Genomic DNA, 21,985 nt, shown 5'->3' on the forward strand with positions numbered 1-21,985 from the left:
AATTGAATTTCTAGGCATTTAATGTGCATAATTCAAATTTGAACTACAAGCACCTTCTCCAATCCACCAAAGCTTGTTGAAAAATCACATGTGTGTCTTTGGGTGAATTTATAGGTCCCATGCAAGAAATGAGAATGAAATTCAAACATCTGGGCGTCGTTGCTCGGCCGGAATGATTGAGAAACTTGCTTTTTAATTCCTGTAAATCCAAAACATGGCTGAAAATCATGAACTTGGCATGGTGTCATAACATGACACCAACATGTTTGAGTAATTTTTTTGCCTGAATTGGGACAAATTTGGTGTAAGCTTCTTGCAAACCGGTGCTTCCGTCAAGAAGGCTCGTGGTTCCGAGAGGGAAGTGTCACCTCCGTGTGCGAAACGACATACATACACTGCCTTCTCCCTCCTTATTTTTTTCACTCGCAGATTAGACCAAATAGAAGTATCGTGCTAAATTTTGGAATTATTCCGGATTCGTTTGCCATTTGTATGCATTAATTGAGTTTATGGGCATTTAATGTGCATAATTCAAATTTGAACTACAAGCACATGCTCCATTGCACCAAAGTTGTTTGAAAAATCACATGTGTGTCCTTAGGTGAATTTCTAGGTCCCATGCAAGAGATGAGAATTAAATTCAAACATCCGGGCGTCGTGGCTCGGCCGGAAAGATTGTGAAACTTGGTTTTTTAATTCCTGTAAATCCAAAACACGCCTGAAAATCATGAAACATGGCATGGTGTCATGACATGGCACCAACATGCTGCGGTAATTTTTTTGGCCAAATTGGGACAAGCTTTGGTGTAAGCTTCTTGCAAACCGGAGCTTCCGCCAAGAAGGCTCGTGGTTCCAAGAGGAAACAAGCTACCTACGTGTGCGAAACGACATACGTACACTGCCTTCTCCCGCCTTAATTTTTTATACAGACAGATTAGACCAAATAGAAGTATCATGCTAAAATTTGAAATTATTCCGGGTTCGTTTGGCATTTTTATGCATTAATTGATTTTATGTGCATTTAGTGTGCATAATTCAAATTTGAACTACAGACACGGGCTCCAGTGCACCAAAGTTGTTTGAAAAACCAAATGTGTGTCCTTGGGTGAATTTCTAGGTCCCATGCAAGAGATGAGAATGAAATTCAAACATCTGGGCGTCGTGGCTCGTCCGGAAATATTGAGAAACTTTGTTTTTTAATTCCTGTAAATCCAAAACACGCTGGCAAATCATGAAACTTGGCATGATGTCATGACATGGCATCAACATGCTGCTGTAATTTTTTTGGCCGAATTGGGACAAGATTTGCTGTAAGTTTTTGCAAACCAGAGCTTCCGCCAAGAAGGCTCGTTGGTCCGAGAGGGAACGTGCCACCTCCATGTGCCAAACGACATACGTACATTGCCTTCTCCCGCCTTAATTTTTTACATAGGCAGATTAGACCAAATAGAAGTATCGTGCTAAATTTTGGAATTATTCCATGTTCGTTTGACATTCTTATGCATTAATTGAGTTTATGCGCATTTAATGTGTAAAATTCAAATTTGAACTACAAGCACAGATTTCAGTGCACCAAAATTGTTTGAAAAACCACATGTGTGTCCTTGGTTGAATTTCTAGGTCCCATGCAAGAGATGGGAATGAAATTCAAACATCTGGGCGTCGTGGCTCGCCCGGAAAGATTGAGAAACTTGTTTTTTTAATTCCTATAAATCCAAAACACGCATGAAAATCATGAAACTTAGCATGGTGTCATGACATGGCACCAACATGTTGTGGTAATTTTTTTGGCCGAATTGGGACAAGTTTTGGTGTAAGCTTCTTGCAAACCGGAGCTTCTATCAGAAAGGCTCGTGGTTCCGAGAGGGAACATGCCACCTCCGTGTGCGAAAGGACATACGTACACTGCCTTCTCCCGCCTTAATTTTTTTACACAGGAAGATTAGACCAAATATAAGTATCGTGCTAAATTTTAAAATTATTTCGGGTTCGTTTGGCATTTTTATGCAATAATTGAGTTTATGTGCATTTAATGTGCATAATTCAAATTTGAACTACAAGTACGGGCTCCAGTGCATCAAAGTTGTTTGAAAAACCACATGTGTATCCTTGGGTAAATTTCTAGGTCCTATGCAAGAGATGGGAAAGAAATTCAAACATCTGGGCATCGTGGCTCGGCCGGAAAGATTGAGAAACTTGATTTTTGAATTCCTGTAAATCCAAAACACGCCTGGAAATCATGAAACTTAGCATGGTGTCATGACATGGCACCAACATGCTGTGGTAATTTTTCTGTCCAATTTGCCAAGACGCACACATTAACAATCAACAAAGTCATTTTAGAACAAGTGCTGTCACGTTACAAATCGGAAACACAAGTATTATTGAAACTGTGGGTATTAGGAGGAGAGCCCTTTCACCGCTACCAGCCGCGCACCTCCCTCCCGTCATCCCCATTAATGACGCCCGAGCACCTGTTCTACGGTGTGGCTATATGTCTCACTGGACTGAGATTTAAGAAAGAAAAATGATAATCTGAAAAGAAAGTTTTGCACAGATCTTGATGTAAGATCCGACGGACCTATATAGTATCGACTGCGACTTATAGCAAGCATGATGAATATAAGGACGATGATAGTGCATAAATATTGTCTTACATATTTAGGAACATAATTAAAAAAATACACATGCGGCAACGCCCGAAATACACAAGGGCAAAAGAAGAAGGAAGACAACGATCTGGCTCGCTGATCTCTACTTTGTTGATACGTGGCTGCAGGCCGCGGGAACTACTCTCCACGGCGAGTGGCGATGAGCTCTTTCTTGTCCTCAAGATGCTTCTTGAGAGCATCCACGGATTCCTCCACCAGCCTTCTGCGCTCGATGCGCAGCATGGCATTCTCGTCCATAAGTTTCTCGACGATGACACCGGTCCTCTCCAACAAGGCAGTGGTTTGCTTCTGCTGCCCCGCACTTCCGACGATCTTCGCCCTCAGCAGGTCGCGCTCGGCCTGTAGCTTCGCATTGCTCTCATTTAGTTGCTAGATGACGCTGGTAGACTGTTCAAACGAGGCTTTCAGGTCATCCTACAACCTCGCCCATCTGGAGATCTGATCCATCTGCCTAAGGACAAGGGCATGCATGCGCCTGTAAGAGTCCTCGCCTGCCCGCGAGACATTTTCTCAGGCCGCCGCGGCGCGGGAGGACATCTCTGCTGCATTCACGGCGCGGTAGGACATCTCTTCTGCTTCCGCGGCGCGGCTGGACCAGTCTGCTACATCGACGGTGCGGCAGGACCTCTGTGATGCTTCGACGGCGTGGCGGGACCTCTCTGCTGCTGCGGCCACACGGCAGGACATGTTGGTTGCTTTCGCGGCAAGGCGGGACATCTCTCGTGCTTCCGCTTCCAGGCTCGCCTCTCCCTGATGGCAATCTCTCGATCCAGAACTCACGCTGGCCATGGCAGACGCAAGGGAACGATGATGAATGACTTGTTTGTTTTTGTGGATGAGGAGTTGAGGGAATGTGCAGTCATCTTGGAGTAGTAGTATTTATAACCGAGTAGTAATACGCTCCTAAGTGGGAAACCGTTTAGGTTTTGATCGGTGTGAACAAGTTTACAATTTGGAATGTGACGGGATGCGGCCTCCCTGTTCTTCTAAAAAAATTGTGACGGGACGCATGCTCAAAATTTACTGACGGTTATAAGTGCGGCACTATTCCCGGAAGGCGTAACGTGGGCACGCACGCCTTCTCGGCCGCGTACGTGGCGTTTGCACCATAGGGTGCACCGCAATAGGCAATGTCAGCACCATCGCGCACGGTTCTTTTAATTGCAAACACGTTGATCTATCTAACTGTTTAGCGCACACACGTTGATCTATCTAACTGTTTCATTTTGTTGTGGCTAATAACAAACAGTTCATCCATGTGAAATGTATGCCATCAATCGCAGACACTTTGAACTGGCTGACCCATTTCTGTTATGTTGCCTAATCGCAAACAGTTAATCCTTCTGAAGCGTGTACCCTCAATCACACACACCTTGATCTGGCTGACCATTTCTTTTGTGTTGCCTAATCACAAACAGTTCATCCGAGTGAACCGTATGCCGTGTATCGCACACACCTTCATCTGGCTGCCCGTTTTTTTTGTTCCTCCTCGTCACAAAAAGTTAATTGAACTGAACTGTATGCTCTTCATCGCACACACAACTATAACCTGAACCGTGTTTGATGCATCCGTCATCGCAAACGTTTTATACATTTTTTACGGTTTTCATACAGCACCATTTGCGATTATTGTATCGCACACAGTTTCTCGAAGGGCCTCTGATCGTAGTGTCGCGTTAGCAGCATCCCGCAGTAGTGGCTGCCTCTACCTCTCATCAAGCTCGGCTCAAATAACCGATTGATAAGAACATGTAAGATTGTAACTATACCATCTATCTATACACGTAAGCATCTGCTGATATCTGAACTGTAGTAGTAATTCAGTAAACTGTTGTGAACCAACATCACAAAATCAAAGGACAAAAAGAAAGAAGAGCATTTCCTCAGCAGCAAGTTTGCTTCTTTTCTTCACCAAAGTGTGCAACAAGAGCATTTGTTTCACTTCACAGGAGTTAGGAGAGTGGGGGGTTGAGGTAACAAGCGAACACTTATGACTGAAACTTGGGGACATTTTGAAGGGCCTTTCTCCTTAGATTCAGATCAAGCCACAAAAGATTTTTTCGTTAACCTATGGAGAAACTTTGTTAACACTCTTGCCACCTAATCCAACAAAGAAACACACCAAGCATTTTCAAATCAATGCACAAAAGAAAAATTCCAGGTTGATTCTAGATATGACATAGTATAACCAAGCAGAGCCAAAAGTACACTTCCACGGACCAACTTGGTGGTTAATTGTCGGGTTGCATCACAGCATCCCCAGCATCCCAAATCCTCGACACCATCTGGCCTCCATCGTCCACTTCAGCATCACTCTGACCGTGTTGACCATGCACTTGAGCTTGTAGCACACCCTTGTTCCACCCTCGCCTTCTCAACCCTGTTTCCAAAATCTGCCCAATATCTCAATTTTAAGTGTTTGCAACAACTTGTGAATAAAGAGGAACGAAAAGGTACTAGGTCTTAGCTTCGGCAACACTCCGTACATTTCTTACAGGAAAAGCACGGCAAGATGAAATATTAGTTCTTAAATCAAACTACATGGACTAATGCATGTAAACAGAGATAAGTGAATCCTTTAAAAAAAACTTGAAGCTATAAAAAGAATTGGACAAACATTGACGGTAACTTCATGTTCCAGGACTTCATAGATTTGCTAGTATGGTATTATAATTAATTTCTACACTGAAGGGGGAAACACTCAGGGGTCGCAGTAGAAATAATCAACAGACTATATACTCTGTGTATCTTCAGTCATTTGAACCACAAGTAGTGCTCTAAAGAGGCTCAATCCAGACTGGGCACCTAGGCTAAATTTTGTTTGACATAGGATCAGCACTAGGTGGTTCGGTTTATTCCTTCTTGAGGGTTGACTCCAGTCAAAAAGTAAGGGTTTATTTCACAACAATAATAACGGTATACAATGTCTTAATTGTTTGTTGTTGAATCTATGCTCTTATATACATAACAACTTTGCCCTTTAGCACACTGAAGAATAGAATTCATCTTAGAGAGATTGGGCTGACAAAAAAAACTGGTGAGGAGATGGGTAAGGAGTTTGGATAGACAAGAACAGGAGGTGGCCAGAACAGAAACTCGGCCAAAGCAGGGATCTTCGAAAAGGAAAGCAACAGAGAGTAATGGTGACAAACAATATGCTGGTAGAACAATACAGGCGAGAAGATCGTATATTTGAAAAAGTATAATAGGTACTCATGGACATGGGTTTACAGTTTTTGAGTGATCTTCTAATCAGTAAGGGGACATATGGAACAATTTACAAGGCCAAGTACCATCATACATGTGCAACCGTGAAAGTTTCTAATTCCCTTGAAGGCTGCGGAACTCAGCAGCTACAATATGAGGTACTATATTTTACTTCTTTTTATGAAATGGATACTACATGATCAACAAACAAATGTTCTTTCCTGGTTGCTCACTAAACAAAGGGGGATTGTTAAGAAACAAAATTGAGAAATTTGAAGATGCTCCCAAATTTATATGGGCCATTAATATGTCGCTAATGCCCTGAGCGACCGCAAAGATCTTCCTCCTCAGCAGCAGCATGGCAGTGCCTCTCCTCTACTGCCCTTGTCTGCACTTCTCCATGGTTCCGTCTCTCCTTCAGTCCTTCTCTCCATCACCCTCCAGTCTAAAACGGTACCCTTACACGTCGCTTGGGCTTATCGTTTTCTTGAAGCTCGTTCCTATATATGTGATTGCTCCTTTCCTACCTTTATCGTATTTAGTTTCTGTATGGTATCGATTTAACCATCCATGAGTGTGATGCCCGGATATATGATCACCAAATACGAGTTTACTGCATCGGGGCCTTCTTATTATATCAAAGGATATGTGTAAAAGATAAGTCATGCTTGACTGCAATAAATGTTTCTAAGGTAAAACAATCTAAAGGTGAACCGGTAGCAATGTTCTGATTTAAACTTGTATTCCCTCTGCATTAGCTTGGCCATAAAAAACAAAATAATGGCTGCAATCTAATGCTTGCGAAAATTCCATGATGCCTCACACTTGAGCATAACTTATTTTGCTATTTGAAAGGTGAGTCCATTGAACAATCTTTTTTGGTGAAATAATTTCTTGAGAAATTAATTAAGCTCACTAATTTAAGTTTGCTCATATCAGTATACAGAAGACACATGAGTGGTGGCAATGGCTTAGGCCTAACAAGGACCAAATACGAGTTTTCTGCTTCGGTGCCTCCTTATATCTATTAAAAGAAATGCCGACAATAAGTTCTGCTTGACAGCAATAGATGTTCCTGCTAAAGTAAAACAATCTAAAGGTGAACTGGTACCAATGTCCTGACTTGAACTCGTAAGCTTGCCATAAAAAACACAATATTGTAGCGATCTAGTGATTTGCACAATTTCATGATGTCTAAAGAATGCTACACATGTCTCAGTGTGCAAGATCATTCCTTTACTACGCTCCTAAGCTGATTACCAAATAGTACTTCACTAGTTCCATTCTAATGCTTCTAGGTTCTAGAAACAGCAGCCTCAGACATGTGCAAGCAACAAGATCACAATCACTGCGGCTTCTAAAATGGTCATAGTTAACTTAATTGTGCAGAAACTAAACGTTGTTAATGCTCTTGCCACCTTATCCGACAGGCAGACACACCTATCATAATAATCTTCTGATTCTCCATAATCATATTACAGAACAGAGCCATAAGCACCTATTTCTGAGCAACATGTTATTAACTGTTGAGGAGCAGCATAACCTTAATCAACGCCATCTCCAATCCTTGACACACTAGCCCGACCTGCAGCATCCGCATCTATGGGCTCATCACCTCGAAGCACCTCCATGCTTTGCTCCAGCATCTCCTTCTCAGCAACTTCCTGAGTACCTTCCCAATATACCAAAATCATTAGACATTAAGGAGCTCACTAGATAAATAATATGTGGAAAATCAGGATTCAGAACTCTGTCTATTCATAGTCACACTGGTATAACTGTTGAGGAGTAGCATAACCTTAACCACAACAAAAAATTTGAGATACGTAACAGCAAATCCAAGCTTTGAAGTGTTTACCATTGTGATCTGTAATACAAATGAACATAAAGAGATGGATCCTAAAAGAACTTAAGAGTCATGAAATAAAAAATAGCTTCGTGTAGCGGAATTCATAAATTGCAACTACTATCACAAATTTCTAACTTGGGAAACTAAGGGTTCTAAGTAGCAACAAAAAGAAAATGATGTGTGTCCTCTTATAAAAACTAATTGTCTGTATTTGGTATGTGCCTTCAAGGAGTGAGATAGAGGTGGGTGAGAAGTTTAGACTGTCTAAAAAACATGGTTTCCCTGCCTCTAATTTATTTTCAGAAGATTATCTCCTCAAATCAAGCAGTTACTGTGCGCAACCTATTTTCGCTATTTGAATGGCAACTCCACTGAGTATTTTTTGTAGAGGAAAGTCCCTTGAGAACTTAGTCAAAATCGCCTAGGTTTTCTCATATCATATACAAGAGATGCATGCATTTGTAGTAGAAATGTCTCAGATTTCTATCGGAATTATACCAGCTATGCATCCTTATACATCTATCAAACTAAACATAAGAGAAATTTATATTGGTTGTATCGTTCACCAAAATAAGACTTTTCTGCCCCCTTATATCTATCAAAACGAAAACAGACAAGACAAGTCCTGCTGATTGAATGAATGTTTCCAATGCAGGTCAACAGGATTTCCAACTTATATCATTTCTCAATTAGCTTGACCATGAAAACCTTTTCACCAAAATAATTGTTGCAATCTAGTCGCTTTACAATTCTACAATGCCTCCAAAATGCCACTCATAGTAGGCAAGATCCTTTATTTTACTTGTCTGATTACCTAAAAATGGCAAGCAGGGCAGATAATCAAATAAATCATCGTTATGTTACTCAGCTTGATTAGCTTTGCCACAAGCACATGCCAAGTAACAACTATCATTCCGTGTAAAAAAGAATTATCAATTACAATAATCAACTACATAGCATCATAAAGCTATCTGATGTGAAAGGAGGGAGATAACTAGGAGGAGGCAAAAGAAAGTTTACCACTTGATACCGTGGGTGATGACAACAACGATGGCGGGAAGTTACTATATGTGTGGCCAGACTGTTCACTACACACTCTCTGAAGCTAAAATGTTCTGCTGTCAAGTGTGAAATAGCTTGAATTTTTCCTAGAGGTTCCTCGCTGGAGCAGGAGCAAGTACCTGTGCCGACGGCCAGGGCCGTCGGCATAGCCCTGAGTCCCGTCGGGACAGACCTATGTCGACGGCCCCCGTCGGCATAGGGCCATCGGCAACATATACGTCGGCATAGCCAGGGAGGCCGTCAGCATAGAAAAGCCGTCGGCATAGATGCTTTCCCGACGGGGGCCGTACATCTATGCCGACGGCCCTTGCCGTCGGCAACAATCACGCCTAACAGCGGCCGCCGTCAAGTCTGTCCAACGACTGGTCGCCACGTGGCACCCCTATGCCGACGGCCTAGCCGTCGGCTTAGTCAAAAACTATGGCGACGGCTAGACCGTCGGCATAGGTGTGCCACGTGGCGACCAGTCGCTGCTCGTGGACCAGGGATATGCCGACGGCTGGGCCCCGTCGGCGTAGGGTCAACGCCGTCAAATGGTCAGCGCTGACCGAGCAGGGGGGGCCGGGCTATGCCGATGGCCTGTCCTATGCCGACGGGCCCCGTAGGCGTATCTCGGGCGGTCCCGACGGCCTCATCTATGCCGGCGGCCCCGTAGGCATAGATGGATGTATGCCGACGGCTATTCTAAGCCTACGGCCTATCCTTGGCGGTCGGCATAGGTCCATAGATGCCGACGGGGGCCGTCGGCATAGATTTGGCCGTCGGCAACCCCAGTTTTTCTGGTAGTGTGTCCTCCACTGAACCAGCGAGCTCATAAAAAGAATCTGGTGATAGCGCATAACAAGAACCTGGTGTGAATGAGATAGTCTTCTCCCTCTGCCACTGGTCGGCACTCCCAGCACTGTTTTGCTTAATGGTATAATGTAAACTGAAGTAAAGTGGACCAGATTCAAGCAGAAACATCCCAAGCCTGCCTTCCCCTGCTGCCACCATGGCTATACCATGAGTACGTCTGGCTTCTTCTGGGGGGTCGGCAATGGAGAACTCCATCCTCCGGGTGTCGAACACCAGCATTTTCATTACTTCCATCCAATGAACCGACTTAGTCACCCATTAGAAGCAGCAAGAAGTGTATGTGCGGAAGTAGAAGCGTGTGTTGTTTGTTGAATATGGAAAGCCAGGAAGCAAATCGATTCAACTCACGGACGGAATGGCTCGCCATTGTCCGGTGGTGGAAGAGAAGACAAAGGCGAACAGCTTAGTTTTGCTCTGCCCCATCCACATCACTCTGAATGACGTCGCTGCTTCGTCATTGTCCGGTGGAATGAGGAAGGCCTCATATTTGCAGACTGGGTCTTGCTATTGGACAATAGCGGCTGCTAGGTCGTCCGAGACAGGGGGAGCACGAGGTACCGCCGGTGCAAGGGGTCGCACACCGCGATCTCCCGGAAGAAATCCAGGACTTTGCGGGGCCAATCGTTGTGGTGCTGGCTGAAAGTTCCCTGGAGGAGGACGCGGACATCGCGACTGTCCTGGACGACCCAGTGGTGGGCGGGGGCGGGAAGGAAGGAGAAGGAGAAGTCAGCGGTGAGAACGACGGCCCTGGCTGCCGACGAGGAGGGGTGAGGCGGCTCGGCCGGGTGGAAGATTCTGCATGTATCGAGGAGGCCGAGGAGGGACGGGGCGTGGCGCTTGCGGTACTGCCGGAGGAAGGAGCGGTCGGCGATGAGGCGGCGGAACGGGACGCAGGCGACGGAGGTGTGGACGAGGTCGGCTGGATTCATAATGCGGAGGAAGATGTCCAGCTGGAGCTCGTCGTGGATCGGCGGCGAGGCAGCTTCCCGAGGATCATGCCGCCGTGGCAGCACACGGCACCTGTGCCCGAGGGCGGCCTGCTCCACGCGGATCTGCGGCTCCTCCTTCGCGCCGCCGGCCATCGCGCCACAGCTCGAACCCTAGCTAGGATGGTGGGAGCGAGGAGTGTAGGGATTTGGGGGAGGGCTTGTTGCTTCAATTCCGTCAGTTTGGAGGGTCTTCCTGCAAATACACGGAAGAGATGGAGGCACTACCTAAAATCAATTTATACATTCGGACGGTCTGTCTGCAAAAATAATCAAATCACGATGCTATTGAGAATCCGCTACATGAGGTTGCAAAGCCTTCAGAATGTGCATGATGCACCGACATGAAAGTGTGTAGTACACCATCGACACATGCCACGTTCAGCTTGTACACCGCGTGAAGCAAATCTTGAGCTCGGCACTCTCTAGACCTAATTGGACCAACTTGAATGGATGCAACTGGCTTGCCTCTCCACGATAGCTCTAGAACATGAATTTAGACTTTTCTTTAGTGTCCTTCTTCGAATAAAATTCCCAATGCATCCTATTCCCCGGAGGTTGCACCATCTGACCGCCAGTGACACTCATCATCCTCATTATTGTTGCTCCTCTCCTACACTTGGTCAGTTTCCCTCTAGAAACTACATATGATTTGCTACACACGGAAGTGGTTATTTATATATCAGTGAATGGACATAGGGTGTCGCCTAGACATTATACCTTCAACTATAATTCACGTGCCAGTTGTTTTGGCCATTTACACCAAATATACTTATAAAAGCAAACAAAGTAGTCGACGCATACGTACCAGAGCAAAAACAAAACACTTGATTTTTTTAAGATGAAATAACACGAGAGTGTCCTACACTGCATTTGTTAAGAAGTTACACATATGTACATAAATCAAAATTTATTGGTGTGGGTTGATTTGCCATTCAAGGTGGAGATAAAATGGATACCATAACAAAAATTCTTATTTCGGTTTTTGTGGAACTAATGCAATGAATGTGAAGTCACAAAACCGAACAACTCCACAGGGTTTACGAGACGTCGTCATTCACCAAAACAGTCAGATGAGACCAGAACAATGTTATTCTTGTTTGGTTAATAATCATATTTACAAACCAAAACATGTTCTTATTATCTACAAGGAGCATACTGAAAACAACACTGCAGATAATCGATAATGTACACATAGGTCTCCTTGCATCAACGTATAAGCATGTAGGTATACTATCTATGCACGTAAGCATCTGTTGATGTCTCGTCTGAACTACTAATTGAGGAAGCTGTTGTGATGGTTTGCATGTTGGTTGTTGCTCTATCAAAATTCAGTAGAAGAGTTGTTGCATCAAAATTTCCATCCGTGAACCACAACCACAAAATCAGAGGGAAACAAAAAGGACCATTTTTAGCAACATGTTTGCTTCTTCTCTTCAACACAAACTAATTCAGAAGAAACAAGAGAGCGTTGGCAGCTGAACATCTTCAGGATGCACGTCCGATCGGCCGGCCGGTGATGAGAGTGCCACCTCCTTTGTAGTCTCACAGTCACAGAACACTCTTCACGGGAGTGAGGAGACTGAAGGATTTGGGGGAATTTGGACATCTTGAACAACCTTTCTCCTTAGATTCAACACATATCTGACAAGTTCCAAACCACAAACTCAGCAGTTGTAGCAAGTAGCAGGTACATAGATTTGGCATCCTTACAACATGATCACAATCAGATTGACTGGTTACATACAGTCTTAATTAGTTAACTAACTCAGAAACCAAACATCGTTAATGCTCTCGCTACCTAATCCAACAAACGGACACACCAATCATTGTCAAATCAAGGCATATTAGATAAACTCCAGCTTCATTCATTCTAGATGACCATATTACAACCACAGAACCAGAAGCACCCTCTAAGGAACAACTTGGTTGTTAATCACCCAGCTGCATCACCACATCACCAAACATAGTCTAACAAAAATTGAGTGGTTCCATTCTTTCTTTTTGCTGGTTGGCTTGGAGGAAGCTTCCCATAAGTAGTCCTCTAAAGAGGTTTAATCCGAGCAAGAAACCTGCACTGATGATTTGATTCTCATGGTTAGACCAGACGGAAGCAGAGCTATAATCCATGTCACACCGTAACTATGAAGATGCAAGAGCATAAGGACGCATACACGATGGTACTCAGAACGAAATTGAGATGACCTCCGGCATGAATACTGCTGCCACGGAATTGAGATGACTCTGGACAGGAGGATCGGTCGCAATCCGCCCCAAAGCTGCTGCCTGAGAGCGCACCCAGACATTGCTTCAGAGGAGAATTACCATCATTAAAACCAAAGTAGATACTGCTACCACGATTATCATACGAGCACGCAAATTAGCATGCAAAGGATTGTAAAACTAGTTTCACAAGCATAAGTTGATATTGTGATCTCAAATATTTAAGGAACTCTGCTTAAGCATCACTACAGCATCCAACGGAACAAACACGATATGATATCTGTGGTATCTGAGAGACACATTGACACATAGAAATATAAGTACAAGTAATAAAACCAAAAAATAAAAAAAGAAACATCCATTGAAGAACAACACTCCCCCGCACCATTGAGGCGACCCATTTAGGCCATTCTTGAGGCGAGACGTGCTTGTGTCTCACTACAGGAAAGACACAACCACTCCCGCTATTTCTCACTTACTGCAAGATGGTACTCTGTTAGGTGAGCACGCTTGGGGCCAACCCAATTCGGGTCCTGCGGGAGTGGGTTTTAGTTGTCTTTTATTTTTCCATAAGTTTTCTGAGTTGGTTTTAATTGTTTCTTTGCTGTGATTTGGTTATTATTATTTTTAGCTTCTTTAGCGGTTTTCTTGACTTCCTTCTTTTTCCTTTTCCTATTTTAGTTTTTTATGTAAGTTCTCAACTGTTTTATTTTGGATTTCAGTTTTTAGTGTCTCTCGTGGAAAGAAAAAACAGAAAACACGTTTTTTCCGTTTCCAAGAGGCAGGGCCGTGACTCTTGCGAAAGCACAACCGTGCCTCTCGCGGAACCGGGCAATTCCGCAAGATCCATGGACCGTTCTTCCTGACTCGCTCCCAATCAACCAAGCAGCTCATCTAAACAGAAAACAGATTATTTTCAATATCCTAAAACACCACGTCATGTGCTAGATTCTATGCGGAGCGCATTGCCCCGAAGAAAACACCATGGCTGAATGTGCGCATGGTGTGAACCCTGGCCAAGGCCATAATTCCACATCCTTTTCAAGCTCTTCAAGATCCTCCTCCAGGACGACATCTTCCTCCTCTTCCGACCACATGTTTAGGTACTTGAATTTGTCATCGAGATCATCTGTCCTCGAACAAGTTCCACCCGCCAAAGATCCTTGGCTACCTCCCTGGGCCCCCTCGGGAACTCTCCCTCTGCTCTCCTTAATCTAATCAACTTCTGCAGCCTCCCGAGTCGCCGGTGTCGCCGAGTTTTTGCTAACCATACACTACTAGGGAAAAGCCTATACAAAGAATCTTACCAGCAGTGCGATTTAAAATAAGGTGCTGCTGCTACGTAGCAGTAGCGCGCGCACACAAAACACGCTGCTGAAATAAATGTAGCAGTAGCGCGCCTGCTCTAAGACGCGCTACTGCTATAATTGCCACGAGGCCGCTGCGAGGCTAATTCTAGCAGCAATGCATTAATACAAAGAGCGCTACTGCTACGGATCATAGCAGTAGTGCATTTCCACAATAACCGCAACTGCTAAGTTTACTAAAAAAATTAGTCCAACCTCGCTCCATGAAGAGAGTTTCTACCACCTTAAATATGTTACTTCTCAAATTTTCACATGCATTTGGTCTTCATTGAACACTATGTGTAGAATTTGTGGCCGCAATAAACTGGTGAGGACTCATATTGACAAATTAGATTGCACACAAAAACATCATAGATGATCAATGTATTTTTGATGTCTATTTTTACATGCTGACACATAGCAGTAGCGCATTCTTTGTGAAAGGCGCTAGTGCTAGGTCGTTTAGCAGTAGCGCCTTTCTCTATAGCGCGCTACTGCTAAGTCATTCCATCTCCCACCCCCACTCACCTCTATCCGATCCACTCACGCTCACACTCACTCGATCTCCCCCTCAAAGCATCCCCCCCCCCCCGCGCCGGTCCTCCCCCGTCGCCCCTCCTCCCTCTGCGTCACCGTCACCTCCTCCTCCTCGTTGGACTCGGTACCGGCCTCCTCGTCCGTCCTCGCTCCACTCGCCGCTGCCCGACCCCTCCTCGCTCCGCCTTCCTCCTCCGTCCTCCCTCCACTCGCCGCCGGTCGCCCCTCCTCGCTCCGCCTTCCTCCTCCATCCTACTCTCTTCTCCCTCCTCGAGTCGCCCCTCCTTCTCCCTCCTCCCTGCCGTGCTCGAGGGCGGCCTGCTCCACGCGGATCTGTGGCTCATCTGCCGCGCCGCCGACCATCGCGCCGTAGCTCGAACCCTAGCTAGTATGGTGGGAGCGAGGAGTGTGGGGGATTGGGGGGAGCGCTTGTTGCTCCAATTCCGTCAGTTTGGAGGGTCTTCCTGCAAATACACCGACGGAGAGGCGTCTCTTGCTTAAATTTGTTGATCAAACTCAAGCTGAACCAACCCCACAAAATCAACGAGTTACTACCTACTCCCTCCGTCCAAATTACTCGTCGTGGTTTTAGTTCAAATCGTCGTGGTTTTAGTTCAAAAATTTGGAACGGAGGGAGTAGTACTTAAAAGTACTCCAAAGAGAGAGAGAGAGAGAGAGAGAGAGAGAGATCATCACAGAAGAGATGGAGGCACTACCTAGAATCAATTTATACATTCGGACGGTCTGTCTGCAAAAATAATCAAATGACGGTGCTCACCCATCATACCGAGTCCATTTTTGCCAATTACTTTGTGTAACCATATATACATAGTTCCTACATCATATATGTTTCCTCTTTTGAGATAACTCCGCATTACAGAAGCCTAGACCGAAGACCATCAACAATCTACTGAGATTCCACTATCTGAGGTGGCAAAACCTTCAGCATGTGCTTGATGCACCGGCATGAAAGAGTGCGTAGTACACCATCGACACATGCCACGTTCAGCTTGTACACTGCGTGAAGCAAATCTTGAGCTCGGCACTCTCTAGGCCTAATTGCACCAACTTGAATGGATGCAACTGGCTTGCCTCTCCACGATAGCTCTAGAACATAAATTTAGACTTTTCTTCGGTGTCCTTCTCTGAATAAAATTCCCAATTCATCTTATTCCCCGGAGGTTGCACCATCTGACCGCCAGTGACACTCATCATCCTCATTATTGTTGCTCCTCTCCTACACTTGGTCAGTTTCCCTCTAGAAACTACATATGATTTGCTACACACGGAAGTGGTTATTTATATATCAGTGAATGGACATAGCGTGTGTCCTAGACATTATACCTTCAACTATAATTCACGTACCAGCTGTTGTGGCCATTTACACCAAATATACTTATAAATGCAAACAAAGTAGTCGACGCATACCAGAGCAAAAGCAAAACACTTGATTTTTTTAAGACGAAATAGCACGGGAGTGTCCTACGCCACATTTATTAAGAAGTTACATTACACATATCACATATGTAAATAAATCAAAATTTATTAGTGTGGGTTGATTTGCCATTCAGGGTGGAGATAAAATGGATACCATAACAAAAATTCTTATTTCGGTTTTTGTCCAACTAATGCAATGAATATGAAGTCACAAAACCGAATAACTCCACAGGGTTTACGAAACGTCGTCATTCACCAAAACAGTCAGATGAGACAAGAACAATGTTATTCTTGTTTCGTTAATAATCATCTTTACAAACCAAAACATGTTCTTATTATCTACAAGGAGCATACTGAAAACAACACTGCACATAATTGATAATGTACACACAGGTCTCCTTGCATCAACGGATAAGCATGTAGGTATACTATCTATGCACGTAAGCATCTGCTGATGTCTCGTCTGAACTACTAATTAAGTAAGCTATTGTGATGGTTTGCCTGTTTCTTGTTGCTCTATCAAAATTCAGTAGATGAGTTGTTGCATCAGAATTTCCATCCATGAACCACAACCACAAAATCAGAGGGAAACAAAAAGGACCATTTTTAGCAATGTTACAAGAGAGCGTTGGCAGCTGAACATCTTCAGGATGCACGTCCGATCGGCCGGCCGATGATGAGAGTGCCACCTCCTTTGTAGTCTCACAGTCACAGAACACTCTTCATGAGAGTGAGGAGACTGAAGGATTTGGGGGAATTTGGACATCTTGAACAACCTTTCTCCTTAGATTCAACACATATCTGACAAGTTCCAAACCACAAACTCAACAGTTGTAGCAAGTAGCAGGTACATAGATTTGGCATCCTTACAACATGATCACAATCAGATTGACTGGTTACATATAGTCTTAATTAGTTAACTAACTCAGAAACCAAACATCGTTAATGCTCTCGCTACCTAATCCAACAAACGGACACACCAATCATTGACACATCAAGGCATATTAGATAAACTCCAGCTTCATTCATTCTAGATGACCATATTACAACCATAGAGCCAGAAGCACCCTCTAAGGAACAACTTGGTTGTTAATCACCCAGCTGCATCACCACATCACCAAACATAGTCTAACAAAAATTGAGTGGTTCCATTCTTTCTTTTTGCTGGTTGGCTTGGAGGAAGCTTCCCATAAGTAGTCCTCTAAAGAGGTTTAATCCGAGCAAGAAACCTGCACTGATGATTTGATTCTCATGGTTAGACCAGACGGAAGCAGAGCTATAATCCATGTCACACCGTAACTATGAAGATGCAAGAGCATCAGGACGCACACACGATGGTACTCAGAACGAAATTGAGATGACCTCCGGCATGAATACTGCTGCCACGGAATTGAGATGACTCTGGACAGGAGGATCGGTCGCAATCCGCCCCAAAGCTGCTACCTGAGAGCGCACCCAGACATTGCTTCAGAGGAGAATTACCATCATTAAAAACAAAGTAGATACTGCTACCACGATTATCATACGAGCACGCAAATTAGCATGCAAAGGATTGTAAAACTAGTTTCACAAGCATAAGCTGATATTGTGATCTCAAATATTTAAGGAACTCTGCTTAAGCATCACTACAGCATCCAACGGAACAAACATGATATGATATCTGTGGTATCTGAGAGACACATTGACACATAGAAATATAAGTACAAGTAATAAAACCAAAAAAGAAAAAAAGAAACATGCATTGAAGAACAACACTCCCCCGCACCATTGAGGCGACCCATTTAGGCCATTCTTGAGGCGAGACATGCTTGTGTCTCACTACGGGAAAGACACAACCACTCCCGCTATTTCTCACTTATTGCAAGATGGTAGTCTGTTAGGTGAGCACGCTTGGGGCCAACCCAATTCGGGTCCTGCGGGAGTGGGTTTTAGTTGATTTTTTATTTTTCCATAAGTTTTCTGAGTTGGTTTTAATTGTTTCTTTGCTGTGATTTGGTTATTATTATTTTTTGCTTCTTTAGAGGTTTTCTTGACTTCCTTCTTTTTCCTTTTCCTATTTTAGTTTTTTATGTAAGTTCTCAACTGTTTTATTTTGGATTTCAATTTTTAGTGTCTCTCGTGGAAAGAAAAAAACAGAAAACACGTTTTTTCCGTTTCCAAAAGGCAGGGCCATGACTCTTGCGAAAGCACAACCGTGCCTCTTGCGGAACCGGGCAATTCCGAAAGATCCATGGACCGTTCTTCCTGACTCGCTCCCAATCAACCAAGCAGCTCATCTGAACAGAAAACAGATTATTTTCAATATCCCTAAACACCACGTCATGTGCTAGATTCTATGCGGAGCGCATTGCCCCGAAGAAAGCACCATGGCTGAATGTGCGCATGGTGTGAACCCTGGCCAAGGCCATAAATTCCACATCCTTTTCAAGCTCTTCAAGATCCTCCTCCAGTACGACATCTTCCTCCTCTTCCGACCACATGTTTAGGTACTTGAATTTGTCATCGAGATCATCTGTCCTCGAACAAGTTCCACCCGCCATAGATCCTTGGCTACCTCCCTGGGCCCCCTCGGGAACTCTCCATCTGCTCTCCTTACTCTAATCAACTTCCGCAGCCTCCCGAGTCGCCGGTGTCGCCGAGTTTTTGCTAACCATACACTACTAGGGAAAAGCTTATACAAAGAATCTTACCAGCAGCGCGCTTTAAAATAAGGTGCTCCTGCTATGTAGCAGTAGCACGTGCACACAAAACACGCTGCTGAAATAAATGTAGCAGTAGCGCGCCTGCTCTAAGACGCGCTACTGCTATAATTGCCACGAGGCCGCTGCGAGGCTAATTCTAGCAGCAATGCGTTAATACGAAGAGCGCTACTGCTACGGATCATAGCAGTAGTGCATTTCCACAATAACCGCTACTTCTAAGTTTACTAAAAAATTAGTCCAACCTCGCTCCATGAAGAGAGTTTCTACCACCTTAAATATGTTACTTCTCAAATTTTCACAAGCACTTGGTCTTCATTGAACTCTATGTGTAGAATTTGTGGCCGCAATAAACCGGTGAGGACTCATATTGACAAATCAGATTGCACACAAAAACATCATCGATGATCAATGTATTTTTGATGTCTATTTTTACATGCTGACACATAGCAGTAGCGCATTCTTTGTGAAAGGCGCTAGTGCTGGGTCGTTTAGCAGTAGCGCCTTTCTCTATAGCGCGCTACTGCTAAGTCATTCCATCTCCCACCCCCACTCACCTCTATCCGATCCACTCACACTCACACTCACTCGATCTCCCCCTCAACCCCTCCCCCCCCCCCCCCGCGTCGGTCCTCCCCCGTCGCCCCTCCTCCCTCTGCGTCACCGTCAACTCCTCCTCCTCGTTGGACTCGGTACCGACCTCCTCCTCCGTCCTCTCTCCACTCGCCGCTGCCCGACCCCTCCTCGCTCCGCCTTCCTCCTCCGTCCTCCCTCCACTCGCCGCCGGTCGCCCCTCCTCGCTCCGCCTTCCTCCTCCATCATACTCTCTTCTCCCTCCTCGAGTCGCCCCTCCTTCTCCCTCCTCCCTGCCGTGCTCGAGGGCGGCCTGCTCCACGCGGATCTGCGGCTCATCCGCCGCGCCGCCGGCCATCGCGCCGTAGCTCGAACCCTAGCTAGTATGGTGGGAGCGAGGAGTGTGGGGGATTGGGAGGGGCGCTTGTTGCTCCAATTCCATCAGTTTGGAGGGTCTTCCTGCAAATACACCGACGGAGAGGCGTCTCTTGCTTAAATTTGTTGATCAAACTCAAGCTGAACCAACCCCACAAAATCAACGAGTTACTACCTACTCCCTCCGTCCAAATTACTCGTCGTGGTTTTAGTTCAAATCGTCGTGGTTTTAGTTCAAAAATTTGGAACGGAGGGAGTAGTACTTAAAAGTACTCCAAAGAGAGAGACAGAGAGAGAGAGAGAGAGAGAGAGAGAGAGATCATCACAGAAGAGATGGAGGCACTACCTAGAATCAATTTATACATTCGAACGGTCTGTCTGCAAAAATAATCAAATGATGGTGCTCACCCATCATACCGAGTCCATTTTTGCCAATTACTTTGTGTAACCATATATACATAGTTCCTGCATCATATATGTTTCCTCTTTTGAGATAACTCCGCATTACAGAAGCATAGACCGAAGACCATCAACAATCTACTGAGATTCCACTATCTGAGGTGGCAAAACCTTCAGCATGAGCTTGATGCACCGGCATGAAAGAGTGCGTAGTACACCATCGACACATGCCACGTTCAGCTTGTACACCGCGTGAAGCAAATCTTGAGCTCGGCACTCTCTAGACCTAATTGCACCAACTTGAATGGATGCAACTGGCTTGCCTCTCCACGATAGCTCTAGAACATGAATTTAGACTTTTCTTCGGTGTCCTTCTCTGAATAAAATTCCCAATGCATCTTATTCCCCGGAGGTTGCACCATCTGATCGCTTGTTGCTCCAATTCCATTAGTTTGGAGGGTCTTCCTGCAAATACACCGACAGAGAGGCGTCCCTTGCTTAAATTTGTTGATCAAACTCAAGCTGAACCAACCCCACAAAATCAACGAGTTACTACCTACTCCCTCCGTCCAAATTACTCGTCGTGGTTTTAGTTCAAATCGTCGTGGTTTTAGTTCAAAAATTTGGAACGGAGGGAGTAGTACTTAAAAGTACTCCAAAGAGAGAGAGAGAGAGAGATCATCACAGAAGAGATGGAGGCACTACCTAGAATCAATTTATACATTCGGACGGTCTGTCTGCAAAAATAATCAAATGATGGTGCTCACCCATCATACCGAATCCATTTTTGCCAATTACTTTGTGTAACCATATATACATAGTTCCTGCATCATATCTGTTTCCTCTTTTGAGATAACTCCGCATTACAGAAGCATAGACCGAAGACCATCAACAATCTACTGAGATTCCACTATCTGAGGTGGCAAACCCTTCAGCATGTGCTTGATGCACCGGCATGAAAGACTGCGTAGTACACCATCGACACATGCCACGTTCAGCTTGTACACCGCGTGAAGCAAATCTTGAGCTCGGCACTCTCTAGACCTAATTGCACCAACTTTAATGGATGCAACTGGCTTGCCTCTCCACGATAGATCTAGAACATGAATTTAGACTTTTCTTCGGTGTCCTTCTCTGAATAAAATTCCCAATACATCTTATTCCCCGGAGGTTGCAATATCTGATCGCTTGTTGCTCCAATTCCATTAGTTTGGAGGGTCTTCCTGCAAATACACCGACAGAGAGGCGTCTCTTGCTTAAATTTGTTGATCAAACTCAAGTTGAACCAACCCCACAAAATCAACGAGTTACTACCTACTCCCTCCGTCCAAATTACTCGTCGTGGTTTTAGTTCAAATCGTCGTGGTTTTAGTTCAAAAATTTGGAACGGAGGGAGTAGTACTTAAAAGTACTCCAAAGAGAGAGAGAGAGAGAGAGAGAGAGAGAGAGAGATCATCACAGAAGAGATGGAGGCACTACCTAGAATCAATTTATACATTCGAACGGTCTGTCTGCAAAAATAATCAAATGATGGTGCTCACCCATCATACCGAGTCCATTTTTGCCAATTACTTTGTGTAACCATATATACATAGTTCCTGCATCATATATGTTTCCTCTTTTGAGATAACTCCGCATTACAGAAGCATAGACCGAAGACCATCAACAATCTACTGAGATTCCACTATCTGAGGTGGCAAAACCTTCAGCATGAGCTTGATGCACCGGCATGAAAGAGTGCGTAGTACACCATCGACACATGCCA

The 21,985-nt window shown here is 44.6% G+C and overlaps 2 pseudogenes; both read right to left on the bottom strand.

Annotated features, from left to right (window-relative positions):
• Positions 1 to 3,461, bottom strand: part of LOC147963505 (uncharacterized) — a 56,398-nt pseudogene extending 52,937 nt beyond the window's left edge.
• A 6,019-nt stretch (positions 3,462 to 9,480) lies between these two features.
• Positions 9,481 to 19,804, bottom strand: LOC147963506 (uncharacterized; annotated as a pseudogene).
• Positions 19,805 to 21,985: the final 2,181 nt, after the last annotated feature.

Source organism: Triticum urartu, chromosome 6A, assembly GCF_056163025.1.
Source record: "Triticum urartu cultivar PI428250 chromosome 6A, HENAU_Tu73, whole genome shotgun sequence".
Lineage (NCBI taxonomy): Eukaryota > Viridiplantae > Streptophyta > Magnoliopsida > Poales > Poaceae > Triticum > Triticum urartu.